Genomic DNA, 12,174 nt, shown 5'->3' on the forward strand with positions numbered 1-12,174 from the left:
ATTATTGCCAGCGCCGGCAACTCATGTTGTCTCTCTTTTTCTCATTGGCGAAATAATGTTCTTTCTCTACTTATCTACATAATATTCCGTTTTCTTTCAAAAAAAACCTCCCGCCTTCACGCATTTGTACCAACATAATAAGTAGGTACTATTATTTTATTGTAAGTATGCATGTCAAATAAAAAAATGTAATAAATTATGTAGGTACCTAGGTACATACAATTTACCTACGTAAAATTTTCACTGAAAATATACCACATAATAATATTATAATACCTTGTATATATAGAGAACAACATTAGAAAATGAAAAAACGCAAGACTGGCACGTATACCTACTTGATATGGCTTTGGAAAACAGTATCGATTTTGATGGAAAAAAACAATCCAATTTCAAATAGATTCTATGCAGTTTTGCCCCACCAAAAAATAAAGTGAATCGATGAGTTAGAGAAGACGAGGGTAAACTTCCTCCAGATGAACAGACCAAATATGAGTTCCACGCAAAGAGATTAGTCTTCAATCCCTTTGGTTCCATGAGTTTTCTATTGATAAGGGCTCAAGGCGTCGCTGCTGGAAAGGGGCGCAATATTAATCATTCTGAGTTCCATGGGCGGAATAAAGTCATCGCGACCCGGATGGTTTGGCCGTCGAAGAGCCTATAAACGGATTAGCCTCATTCCTCTCAGAATTCTACGACACGCAAGGCATGTGGCCACCGGAAGACCCATGGCACTCATAAATTGATGCAACTCTCTGGGACACCCAATGTTTGCTTTGATATTATTCTGATGCGGCATGTCCAAAAGACAAGACACCGCGGTAGACACAAACGGACACAAACGATCCTAAGCCACTGGCATTCGATAACCACTTGTGGATGCGATAGTTCACAGTAACTCGTAGGTGAACACTGGGGTGGCCCGTAGAACTTTTTTTCTGAATTCAGATACGAAAAGTTGCGTTTTAATTAAATAAGTAGGAAAAAAATATTCAAAAAAATCTTTCGGCGAAATACAGCACTTTTCCGGGTAAATTCGTCATGCCCAGAAACTTTGAATCCAGCGATATACCTACATCTGGTCTGCAGGTATAACTATCTTAATATCCGTCGTATCCACACAAGACATGGCTATCGAACGCGCAAGGCTCAACAGTCATATTTATTAGTATCGTTAGTGTCCATTTGTGTCATTCGCCTTCTCTTTTAGACATGCCGTATCAGAATATTAACGCAAAAATCGTATGCCCCACATTATTCGATCTTACAAAGCGATACCAATTCCAGAACACAGACCGTAATAAAATCCAGATGAAATAAAAAAAATGATTTCCCATCTCAGAGACACCATCGCCCAAGAGAACAGATTACTTGGCAAGATATCATAAAGAAACGAACGTGAACCGTGCCGCAGTTCCAGAAGAACACTTCAAATTCAACCATGCCAGATCATCTCGCTGAACGCGATAACGATAATTCCCTCAACCACATTCACTCAGATGCAAGGTATAAAGGGCCTAGCCCCAGTTGCCCCAATGACATAGAAACCATAAGCAGACAAAAAATAAATTCACAGTTTCGTGCCACAGCCTACTAAATATGGTGGGCCCTGTAAATTAGCACTGTCAGAATAAATAGTTAAGTGTAATATAAAACAATATTATATTTATATTATCATCCTTACCATGCTCCGTTAGAGAAAAATTTCTCGCGTCAATATTAAAATAAGGGTCGATTTTCACAAATGTCACATTTAATTTTAATGACCGTAACAAAACGCCTAATCCCCAAGATACTTCATTTTCTCCGTATCTAGTAATATTTCCACCGGTCACTAAAATATATTTCATTTTTGAGTAATAACTAGGTACCTTTGTACCTAGGTACTGTTTCTTTACTTACACCAATCTTAACTATTCAACTTTTTTTTAAATTTTATCTCTTATATGGGGGGAATCACCGCGTATTATTGTTTAAGGTTTTACCCACAAATTTATAGGTATGTATATATGTATACTGAGTACTATCGTATGGAGTAGGTACTGAACTGATTGAAATAATTTTTAAAAGGTAGGTAGGTACCTACACAATACAATTAAAAATAATATCGTTATGAACAGTATTGCCAACCAAACACAAAAATTTTGCTACAAATAGGATATGAAAACAAGCTAGATGGCAGAAAATAACGCTAGATTTTTTATAATTCAAAAGAATATCTAAAAACTAGCAATATACCTATATATACCTATATTGAAAGATAATTAATTGTTTTGCAACGAATAAAATTCATAAAGGCATAATTTCTACTAGCAGACTCGCAGACACAACCAGATTCAACGAAAGATTAGCCGGCTCTCACACCTAAACTCGTCTCGACCGCAACATGTGGAATATGTCGATGTCATTTTGTTGGTATTCACAAAACACTTACCGCTGCATACCCCATGAATGTAACCTTTTAGTTTGATAAAAACAGCTGGAGTCACATGCAACTATTTTTACCCGACATGCAGCGCAAGTATAATCACGAAATGTCGCACTTCGTCATTCATTTTGGCTTGCGGGTGACGTCACTGTCCTCGCACGGCCTTGCCTATACGCACATAAGAAAGTTGCTTATTGCGCTCAGTTTTGATTTAAGTATGACTATTATCCCAGTCGAGACGATTTTCAACAGTTTTCAATGTGCGACTAGGCTAAATAAACATTTATCGTTTCGAACCAAAATTATAGTATTTCTAAAAAATCTGGTCTAAAATTACAGTGTATCTTATTATCAGTGCCGAATTTACCATAATATAGCCTAGCCACTAATGACTAAATAATATGGACCATTATTATAATAGGCGGCCATGGAACCCAAAAAATATTTTAAATAACAAAAAAAACTTTTTGGTAGCACTGTTTGATAATATGCTATTCTTCTGCATATTCTAACATAATATTATTCAAAACCAATAAAACATGTGATAATTAATATGCTGTATGCCGCTGTAGGTATCGTATTTAAATATGTAGTCAATTATACCGCGATGTGAACTAGGTGTGATGTTTTTGCGTGATGTTATCAGCTATGGTGATGTTTTTTTAACACGGCCGCTCATAACTGTGTTAACTGTTAACCCAGGGAACTCAGAGTGTGTTAACCATTTTAGAGCGAGATAAATTACGACAATTATTATGTACATTGCGATAATAGCGCCTCTAGTGTCGTTAATAAGTACCTAGAATCTAGATAGTGTAATATTTTTTTTAAATACGTCATAGGTAGTACCTAGACTGCAACATACTTACTTGATTCCGCTAATGCATTAGATTCGAATATCCAATTGGATTGTTCTACCAATTTTTTATAATGTATATTATGCAATGTTTTCTCTCCTTGGTTTGCCCCCATGGCTGAGTATTGTGATCACCTTGAAATATCGTCATGAGCGACCAAAACGTTCCACCCCAGCCGATCTTCTGTTTCTCTCAAGACAGAGTGAAGGCTGCCTCCAGTAAGCTTCTTCGCTTGGTTATTCCAGCACACTGTTCTTCCTCTGCTTCGCCTTCCCTGGATGCTACCCAAAACCACCAGTCTCCACAGGTTATCCAGTCCGCGCGCAACAATATGTCCAAAAAACTGCGAAATGCGTCTCAAATATTTATAGTCGAGAGCCGTTCAATTATCTGTAGATAGTCTTTGGTTGACTAGACAGTGTTTGAATGTCAGTGGCCTCTCCAAATTGGTTAGACAATTGCCCCATACAAGACATCCGATAGAGGGTAATTATCGGCACGAAGAGGCTATAATATTATTTTGAAATTTTTCCAAAGGCACAAGCTACGGAGAAGGAACCAAACCCATTAGCTTCACTGTTCAGTCCGGTATACTGAAGTTAGAAGCGAGAAATACCATGGGAATACAAGCCATTTTTATTTTCGACCACTTTCTTTTGTGAGACTTATCTTGCTTTACCAAGTGAAAACAAACATATTATCTCAAGAGATTTAAATTCAAATATCACCAAGAACCCTTGGTCGATAGTACATATTAATATTATAGGATCTCGAGGGATTTAGGAGTTAAAAGCGAATACTGAAAGGAGTTTTACCTATCATTAAAATTCTTATTGAACATGCATTTGAAAACATCTCATGCATATCCTCTGGCGCGAATCTAGCCCGTTACAGGTTCAAGTCCCGTCAGGTGTCGTATTTTTTCTAAAACAAATTTTTCTATTGGGGATATGCATGATAATGTATGTTTTCAAATTATGTAGGTAGGAATGTTCAATATGTAGAATGTAACATTCTCAAGCCTTGTGAATTATTTATTGAATAAAAAAACTCCAGGTAACGTCTAGTTGGTTTCCTTGAGCCATATCAAACAAACTCCACGCAACACTGCAAAAACCCGACAAACCAAAAAGGACGCTGTCAGAGCAAGGAGAATGTGGCCAGTGAGATAGATAATCAAGGGAATGATATTATCGTCGTTGAGCTGTTAAAACATCCGATGTGACAATTTTGTCAAAATGATATTTTTGCATTTTCTGTTTCTTCGTATTAGAGCGCATGGTTTCATAAAACCTCCATTGTTCCTTATAGCATACAGATTAAAATATAATCGAAAATAGAAACCTCCAATGTAATATGTCTTATTATGATGAGACAGTAATAGCTCCAATGTGGGAAACAGTCAAAAATGATGAGTCCCCCACAACCTGTTGTATATCTGGGCACTTCGGAGATATTGCACTACTAGATATAAAAGATTATCCGTAAATGAAACAAGAAAAAAAGCAAAATTGCAATGAAATAGAGGAAAAGAAACGTAGGTTATAAAACAATAAAAAATAAAGTAGTTACCCAAAATATCTTACGGCCTGCGAAATATATTAAAGGGAGATGTAAACATAGAACTCCCATAAAAATAACAACTGCATCTTATTTATATGACAAATTATCAGAAGAAAATAGAAAATTAATCTTCGGTTCGTTTTGGAATTTGAGTTCGTGGGATTTGATGGAAATGTTCATTACAAAATTAGTTCAAACAAGATCTGTCCGGCAAAGAAGACAAACCGGTCAAACTATTCTTCAAAACAAGCCTTCTAAAAAAATTTTGAAGGGCGTAGAAGGTAACCGCATAAAAATTTGTAGATTGTTATTCCTTAACACATTATCCTTGGGAGAGGATAGCCTCAAATGTTGGGTTAAGGAAAAAAATAATAAAGTAACAAATTCAAATGAAGACTTTGATGATTATCTCGGCAAACATATTATTATATCAAATAGACGATCAAAGAATAGAGGTTTACTCTTAGAATATGTGAAGGGTAACTTTAATACCAAAAATCCCTTCACATTATTGTAGAGCATCATCAAGTTTGAACTATTTGAATCATTTACTTCTAAAAGCCACATGTACAAAATACGCATACAATGGTGCACAGAAAATGTAAAGCAACACACATATTTAAAACACATGCAATTCATAAGCCTCGTAAAGATCAGTGTGATATTTGTGTTGGTTTTAGCAAATCAAATGTTCCCAAGGATATCTAGGATGCCCACCGAGAGAAGAAGGAAGCTGGGAGAATTGCCAAAAAAGCATTAAATGATAGTGTTAGTGATGAACTGTTGGTTGCCCAAGTCGTTAGCTTCCCGATGTTATTATAAAATGAAGTTGCAGGTTCACAATTTCACGATATACTCTCATAGTCGACTTCAACGTATGGCATGAAGCTAATGGTGGTGTTAGTAGTAATGAGTTTAGTTCATGCCTGGTAGACCACTTGACAAATATTTCAAAGAATTTTAGAATATTTGTATTAATTTTGGATGGATGCAACTATCTTAAACTATAAAATCTTGTCCAGTGCTCTAAGTGACTTTGCAAAAGAAAATAATATAACCATCCACCAACTATATTTAGAAAAAGGACATACATGATGGAGGCATACTCAGTACATTCAGCTCTTGGAGATTTTTTTATCCACCAGTTAACTCACCTTCCGACTATATTGTACGAATGCGAATAGCAAGTCAGAAAAATCCACATTGCATACAAAATTTAGATTATACTTTCTTCAAGAAATATCACATCCCATCAAACTTCTCCTCAATTAGACCAGACAATAAAGCAGGGGATATATTAGTTGTTGACATATTAGGCAGATAAAATATTTGCCAAAATAGTAGCGTGCATTCACATTAGATTTCTCTGAAAATTGGGAGACATTACCGAGTGCACCAAAGTTAGATATTGGTGCATACAAGTTTGATACGGTCGACAGTTTCATATACCTTGGATCTTTTGTAACTCGACATAATGATATTACAGAAGAAATCAACAAGAGAATCATGTCTGCGAATAAATGCTACTTTGGTCTGTTAAGACATTTTAAGTCCCGCTTACTATCTCGCCGAACTAAAAGCACTCTTTACAAGACACTTGTAAAGCCAGTGCTCACCTACGCATCGGAAACCTGGACATTAACTCTGCGAAATGAACGAACCCTGAACATCTTTGAAAGAAAAATTCTCCGCCGTATATATGGACCGATCAGGGATGGCACCAATTGGAGAAGATATAATGCTGAGCTCTACGGGCTGTACGAAGATTGCAGCGCAGTTCAATCAATTAAGATTGGGAGACTGCGATGGCTAGGTCATGTGCACCGTATGAATGACAATGAACCGGCAAAGAGAGTGATGTCCAGCAATTCAATAGGACGTAGAAGAAGAGGTAGGTCAAAGATTCGCTGGTTAGATGGAGCTGCCAGTGACTGCCGTATTCTGGGGGTACCAAATTGGAAAGCGGCCACACTGGATAGGGACAGGTGGAGAGAGCTGTTGGAGGAGGCCAGGACCCACACCGGGTTGTCGCGCCCCTGATGATGATGATGATTACCGAGTCGCTGCGAAAACAAAAATATAACACGTTACAGTGAAAGTCTACATAAGTTCCAGCTCCCAATCTCTGACGAAAAATTATAACACCTACAGAAAATGAAATCAGTTATTGAAAAATACCACCATCCCTTTTATGATGCATTACCCAACCAAGATAAGAGAAAATAATTAAGTACCTACTTATTATTATTATATAGTACATACTTATTTATTAATAGATAGTTATATATTTTTTGTTTATATTGATTAAATTGATTTCAATTTAAAATTAATAGGTGAAATTCTTTTTTTTAATACGTACATACTTTAAATTGAAATACTTTTACTTTTGAAAATGTACAGAGAATCATAAAAAACAACAAATTTAATAAAAGATTGTAACAGATTATTCAATAAATTACCCTTTTCTATATAAATGCTGTGGCGCACCCAGGGGAGGGCAAGGGGCCTTGGCGCACACAGGGGGGGGGGGCAAGCCTTGCCCCCCCCAAAAACATTGAAATTGAAAGCCAATAGATTAGACAAATAAAAACACGGCAAAAAATGATTTAAAATTCTCCAGCACCCTCTTTAGAAAAAATTCTTAGATTTTAATTTCTAACACAAAAATTTCGAAACACTAATGTCGGGTTTTTTTAGAAACTCAATCTCTAATGGAAATGTCAAAAAATTCTCGGTGTCCACCCGAATTCCGGAGTGGTGTACTCCGAGTGCAATAGACAAAAGTCTGATAAACGAGAAATTAGGCTGTGTTCTGTTGGGTAGGTTTGTGCAGTGGCGCACCCAGGGGGGGGGGGGCAAGGGTCCCTGGCACCCCCCAAACATGAAAATTATCAGAATGATTTTAAACATTGAAATTGAAAGCCGATAAACTATACCTTGGGCTTAGACAAATAAAAACACGGCAAAAAAAATGATTTGTAATTCTCCAGCACCCTTTTTAGAAAAATTTCTTAGATTTTAATTTCTAACACAAAAATTTCGAAACACTAATGGAACTGTCAAAAGATTCTCGGTGTCCACCCGGATTCCGGAGGGGTGTAGGTCATGACTGGGAAGGGCTAACAGGGCTCTAGCCTGGGGGCCCGGGCTGTTGGGGGCCCGGCGTGTCAGGTTGACCAGATAAGTGAGATAAACACACATCATAAATTAGCTTTAATAGTAAAAAAAAGTCGCTTTCGGCGCTATTATACTTCATGGCTTTGAACATTTTCAGTTATATAATTGTGCAATATATTTTTTAATTATTATGTGTCGATACTCGACAGCTCCATTATTAAAGTAGATGTATTAAAAATCGCCAATAATTCACTGTATGAGTACCTACCCTTAATTTGAACTAAAACACAATTTGAAAAACGTTAATGTAGTGTTTCACACTGCCTTTAATCTAATCGGTAGGTAGGGGGGCCGCCAAATATCCTAGCCTGAGGGCCCGTTTCAGGATGTGGGGACTATGGTGTTGGTACACCGAGTGCAATAGAAAAAAGGCCGATAAACGAGAAATTAGGCTGTGAAGGAGAAAAAGAGCCTATGGGACTAATTTACATTCTCCTCCTTGGCCCCCCCCCAATATTAAATCCTGGGCGCGCCACTGCTCCAATGTAACAACTTAAATTTTATTACCAAATATTACAAAATATCAATGACTGTTGTTATTTAGATAAAGGAAGCTAATCAGAGACTCACGAAGAAAATTGGAAGTCTATATTCGTTTTTGTGCTTATAAAGTAGTTTTTTCACTCTACTGTTAAATGTCAATTTTGTCACATCGGAGGTTTTTACAGATCAACGACGATATACCTACCTAGGTAAAGGGGAGCCAAAAAACAGCATCAAAGAGCACAAGGACAAGAATATGATCTACAAGCTCAGACAGGCTCGATCCCTTCTGGGGCGACTCAACTTCGCATCGTCAGTCCACGATGGAGGTTGCATTGCCACCGGCTACAACGTTCCTGTCATCAATTATTGTTGATGTCCCACCCTCGCCAATTGGCGACAATCCCACCACAGGCCCAACATGACATCATGTGGTGGCTCCGCGAATTGATCTTCAGGGTTGATACACAGACCAAAATTCAATCACTTCCTGACGACATACGCAGTCGACACAGGCTGAGGAGTCTAACTGGACGAATATCAGGTAGGCAGTGGCGCACCCAGGGGGCAGGGGGGGGCATGGAGCCCTGGCACCCCCCAAACATAAAAATTATCAGAATGATTTTAAACATTGAAATTGAAAGCCAATAAACTAAACCTTAGGCTTAGACAAATAAAAGAAGGGCAAAAAATGATTTGTATTTCTCCAGCACCCATTTTAGAAAAAATTCTTAGATTTAAATTTCTAACACAAAAATTTTGAAACACTTGAGAATTTTTTGATATTTCCATTACAGATTGAGTTTCTAAAAAAACCCGACATTAGTGTTTCGAAATTTTTGAGTTGAAAGAGGGTGCTGGAGAATTTCAAATCATTTTTTGCCGTGTTTTTATTTGTCTAATCTATTGGCTTTCAATTTCAATGTTTTTGGAGGGGGCCAAGGCCCCTTGCCCCCCCCCTGGGTGCGCCACTGCCGTCACTATGCCTCAAATTTAGTAAAAACTAGGAGAAACTGTAAAAATATGCAGCCGTGTATTGTGAAAATATGTAAAAATAATTATATGAAAAAGAAAAAGAGCCTATGGAACTAATTTACTTTCTCCTCCTTGGGCTCCCCAATATTAAACCTTGAGTGCGCCACTGCATGTAGGTACGTGCAAATAAGACCAGTTAGCATGGCATTCCAACAGGAAGAAAATGTTTGCAGCTCTCTTCTTCGAGCCGGTATAGGAATGATCGATTCATAGGTGTTCGTATGCGTCTTAGAGTTTTTTACTCGCAGCCCGAAAAGCATGCAAATTGTCGATGTACCATTAGTTGACCTTTTTTCAATAAAATATCCAAAATAAGAAACGTGGATGCGGGATTGCTCTAAATTGTAAAGTTCAGACAAGTGAAGCCATCTGTGATCGGATTGAGGAACTAACACATCACCATATGTCATAGGAGCGTCATAGCAGCTATTTGAAAACAACATATCACGCCCTAAGCATTTTATTTTTAATTTCTTAAGTAAATTGTTAAGGATATCAGTGGATGTAAGCATATTATGGCAATTTAATGTTTTTGACTTCATAATATCAAGTTAATGCATTATGGGCAGTTATAATATTGAAGTATTGAGATCATTTGTAATTTTTAAGTTATATTTACAAGGAAGCAAGTTTGTGGGGGGGTCAACTACTCAAAACTTTTTGTAATACTTTTTCAGTAGTTGACCAGGGTGGTCAACTACTAGATAAATTAAATAAAATTATTTCACTGAACAATTTTTACATTCAAAGTATGGAACGATGATTATTTATTAATTAGAAGTGTCTAGGGTGGTTCTGTCCAGTAGATGACCTAGGCGTCAACTTTAATTTTTTGTTTTTTCGGCAACGGGTTCGTGTATTTTTTCTTCGGAAAACAAAAATTTCTTGAATTATAGCCCTGAATATATAGCAACTGAATGAAGCAGGCCAACAATAGACAACAACTTACGAGAAATAGCGACGCGATAAAAAAAATGCAGGCATCACGGAGGATTTACTTTGGTCATTATAACGTACCCATATAATTAATAATGTTAACGTTAGTTTTGCCGCAAATTGATGATCAGCCTACCTCACCATACTTTTTTTATATAACCTGCCTGCTTCACCATACTTTCATATAACCTGCCGCCCCTAGGGGAGCAGGGGCTTAGCCAAAAAACGAAACAAGACAGTGTACCAGCAGGTAAATGCCGATGATAAAGAATGCATAGCCCTCATAGTAACAGGGAGTGTCGGTGGGGCTGTCACACCAACGACAGTCCTCTACAACTACAAAAGAATTCCTCAAGAAATTTCCGAAAATGTAGACTTTGTCCATGGAGCCCTCAAGCTGTAACAGTACCAGGAGAATCTGAAATTGTGCCTTCTATGGTTATATCAGAGTAACGTAAGCGGTATTTAGAGAGAGGACTGCAGTTCCTGAGTAAAAAAATTGATGCGGAAAATCTTGAATCATTCCGCAAAAACAACGAACCTGATCAAGATGACAAGTCACTGTTCGCACTGTGACGAAAAGTAAAAAATGTGTTGGAAAATATCACTCCACCTGAGCCGGTCAGACTCATCGATGAGGCATTGCAAGAAGAGGAATCCGATGATATGACGTCTTTGGCTGCCTGGAATACTATGAATTATTATGATGTTTCATCTCCAATCGCTAGGGCACCTGTGGCTGGTCTAACGACTTGTGATGGTGATTCGTCTCCAATCGCCAGTGCACCTGAGGCTGGTATAAGGATTTGTAATGATACTTTGTCTCCAATCGCCAGTGAACCCGTGGCTGGTCCATCAAATGTTCGTAGTCCATTCAAGAGACATTACTTCTTCCCCGGTGAAGGGGAAGAAAAATTCAAGAAGAAAGCAAAAAGGGAAAAAACCCCACCAGTGTTTCCGATAAACTGTGCCAGAAGTATTTCCTAAACAAAAAGAGGAAGAAAGAAGAAATGGAACGGTTGAAAAAAGAATGAGCTGCAGAGAGGTAAAGAAAGAAAGAACTGAATGAGCAAGCAAAGAAAGAAAAAAAATGGGGAAATTGAAAGCAGTCAAGAAGAAAATGCGTTTTTCTTCTGAGTCTTCTAACCCAAGTGTTCACATTTCAGACTCAGCAGAGAGTGAATGGCATGATTGAGTCTAGTGATGAAAGCTTTTAGCCTAAAACTCGATGGCTGCCCGTTATGAAAGTCATTATTGAACATTATAATATAATACTTCCCGGGGAAAATCGTCCATATTTCTAAAGTAAAAGCTACTATTTCATCGATGCAAAACTGCGGGAGACTATGGAAATGGCCAGAGCGACCCGATGTACCTACTTAGCTATGAATGGAAGGCGGTAGTATCCCACATGAATGACCCGACACAAGTAAGCAAAACTCGTACCTAATTTTTAGTTCCGGAATTGGACTTTATTTGGAATATCTAAGGATTTTCATGTTAAGTTTTATTTTGGTAAGTACTGAGCCTATGCGTTACTATGTAGTATGTATATAAGTACTTAGTTGCTAAAATAAATATATTTTTGTGTTTTTACTTTGAAGTTACTAATTCTGCACCTTTTGTTACCCCTGAACGAATCTGATGATTGGCTGTCAAACAAAATCCTCTCCTATGTAACTTGTTACTGAACCG

Source organism: Rhyacophila brunnea, unplaced genomic scaffold (assembly GCF_057557595.1).
Source record: "Rhyacophila brunnea isolate RB1 unplaced genomic scaffold, BYU_Rbru_1.0 scaffold_10, whole genome shotgun sequence".
NCBI classification, from domain to species: domain Eukaryota; kingdom Metazoa; phylum Arthropoda; class Insecta; order Trichoptera; family Rhyacophilidae; genus Rhyacophila; species Rhyacophila brunnea.